Source organism: Galeopterus variegatus, unplaced genomic scaffold, assembly GCF_000696425.1.
Source record: "Galeopterus variegatus unplaced genomic scaffold, G_variegatus-3.0.2 Scaffold678, whole genome shotgun sequence".
NCBI lineage: Eukaryota > Metazoa > Chordata > Mammalia > Dermoptera > Cynocephalidae > Galeopterus > Galeopterus variegatus.
The window spans coordinates 80,424-83,485 of record NW_007726789.1 but is presented as its reverse complement, the minus strand read 5'-3'; the positions used below and the strand labels follow the sequence as shown (position 1 = coordinate 83,485).

Genomic DNA, 3,062 nt, shown 5'->3' with positions numbered 1-3,062 from the left:
GTGACGCCCCTCCCCAACTCTCCGATTCCTTCTTCAGCTTTGTACCTTACCATGTCTCCCTACGGGACACAATACTCCATTAAAAAATACGAGAAAACTGAGCAAATGTTGTTTAGAGAAAAAGAGAGCTGCAGGCAACCATTTTGTGTAAAAGGCAATTAAACCATGGCAGCTTATTATTAAGCTTGGAAAATTATGCACCACAAGAACATCGAAAGAAATGCCACTGTAAATTTTTTTTTTAAATTAAGCTAAAAGTAAAATCTATATTATCAGCCTTCAATGTCTATGTGTGATTGTTGTACTAAATTTATGAATGATTATACAATTTTATTTTTCTTTCTATTTTGTGAGATTGCTAAACTTATCTATTGTGAAACTTACCCATTCACACTCTACCTCATCCTAAAACATTTATCCTTATGTCTTTTCAACACTCCTAGATGAAACTCTAGATCCTTCTAAAATAATGTAGAATGCCATAAACACAAAATGCAAACTAAATTGATAGCTATGGAAAATTCCAGTTTAGGTCAGTGAAAATTTTCACAGTGCTCTAAGATCTCAGAACTGGTATTGGACTAAGATAGTGACACATATCAGTAATAAGTCACTCCCAGAACAAAAAAAAGGGAAATCAAGGCCTGTTTCTGGCCAGCAGATTCCTCTCAAAGATCAGTAAAGATACAGTAGGGATGACTGAGCATGGTCTCTCCCGTACTGATAATTCCTGCATCCAATCCCTCCCTCGAGTGTGAAAGAGCTGCTTAGGAGAGCCAGAGGGTCTCTACCACCAGCCTAGTCTTCATAGTTGGTTTATTCGACAGGGCTCTGCCCAGCCTGTGGTGCCAGTTGTCCAGTAAATTATAGTTAAGCACAAATCACCACCTTAAAATTAACCAAATGCTATCAATGAAATGCCAGAGTGCAGTAAGTAAGCTTTATTGGACATCCGGAAAGGAAAACAACTTGACAGAAGGTGATGATATAGGAAGTTCTTGTGGGATGGTGAGAGGATTATTTTCAGTAGAAATGCAGCAGTGAGTTTGGAAATGGTTACTCTCACTGAATATTCATTTAGTGGCTCTAGCTATAGACAGAATTTTAAACTCAGTAACTGAAAACTGCATTCAGAGGCATAAACAATTTTTTATAAATTTCTATGCAAAGCTTAGAATGGAGATTAATTAGCATCACTCAACTAAAGAAATGAGGAAATTGAATAGTAACACAGATATTACATTTCTTTTTTTTCAGATGTTTCTATATATCAGCTAAGTAAAATGTTGGAATAGAATTTGAAAAATATTTCTTAAATGAATAACATTTTTATATATTAAACAAACTTAGAGTGCTTACTATGTCACATAAACTATTCTTAGTGATTTACAATTATTAATTCACTCAATCTTCATAACAACCCTATGAGGCAGGTACTATTATTATCCCTATTTTACAGATAAGAAAACTGAAGGTCTAAGATCAAGAATTTTGAGAACATATCACCAAGAACACAATAATGTCATTGTTCCTCCTGCTTAAAAACAAAACAAAACAAAACAAAATGATACTCTATAAAGAAGATCTCAAAAATCCATGCTTGAGGGGTAAAAAAAACCCCCACAAAACTCCTCACTAATTTTATACTCATATTTATATTACATATAATTAATCTCAAAGTCAGACTTTTAAAATAACATACATGAACATAATAACATGAGATAGCTATCGGAAATGCTTGAAATCATGTTTCAAACACGTCTTCATACTATGACTAAAAGCATTGGGATAGAAAATAGATTTTAATTATTATAACCTTAGAAAATGTATTTGAAACTTTTATAACTTCTTTTCTCCCATTTTATATCACTTTAAATGTTAAATAAATGTATTTTGAAATTTAGTTTGTAGTGGAACAGAAGAATATATTAAAATAACTGCCTTAAAATGTTTCCTTACTCATTTTCCAAATATAGTGCCACAATTCATGTCCTTATTATTAAGACTGAATCAGTATTTGCATTTCAGATATCTATTGAGAGTGAATAAATCTTGCTAGGTAAAGAGCAGCTGTAAACTGAAATTTGGCAAAGAATAAAGGGCTTAGCTTTGAAACAATAGTGATGCTGCACAATTTCACAGGATCATTCAGCTGGGCTTGCAATATTCAAGCTTAAAGAAAACAACATGCTAAATATTTAAGACAACACTTGGCACAAGATCCCAAATATTTTGGAACCAATATGTTAGAAATCCTTAAAAGCAGAAACAAATACACCAACATTTGGCAAGAAATAAAGGCCTATTAATCAACAAATCATTACTGTACTCTGAAAGTAACTTCCCACTCAACTCCCAGATATAAATCTGCTGAAGACCTCAACACTCTAAATGTTAAGGCACACGTGGCCACAGTACACAGCAGGAAGGCAACAGGCCCATTTTACCAAGTAAATAATCATAAACCAGGGAGGGGATGAATCAAAGACTATAATGCTCTATATCTAAATTAAGATGGGAAGCAGCCACATGCTTGCAAACAGCTCCCTCGGCATCTATGACATATATCGAATTAGCAAACTTATAATCATAAACCAGGGAGGGGATGAATCAAAGACTATAATGCTCTATATCTAAATTAAGATGGGGAGCAGCCACATGCTTGCAAACAGCTCCCTCGGCATCTATGACATATATCGAATTAGCAAACTAAACCTCCCAACTTACAGGAATATCCCTCCATTATTTGAGGAAAAAAAGAAAAAGAAAGGTAAAGCATATCCTAAAACTTTCTAAAGTACTGGAAAAAGACATAAAGCAGGATCCATATTTCTCAAGGGAATATGGCCACACTTGAGAGTCTTTCTAAAAATTGACATGGAAGCAGTCCTGCCACTTCAAAATTCACAGATGAGTGCAGAGGGTGTCCTGGTTTCCCCAGTGCAACCCCAATAACCTTTTCCTGAAGGATCCCCTAAACTGCCCTGCCCAACACAGTAGCCACTAGCCACATGTGGCTATTAAATGCATGAAGTGTGGCTAGTACAAATTGAGACGTGCTG

The 3,062-nt window shown here is 34.9% G+C and overlaps 1 protein-coding gene across 1 annotated transcript in view; it reads right to left on the bottom strand.

Annotated features, from left to right (window-relative positions):
* KLHL32 (kelch-like family member 32) overlaps positions 1–3,062 on the bottom strand; it is a 209,766-nt gene that overhangs the window by 155,578 nt on the left and 51,126 nt on the right. The window lies entirely within an intron of this gene.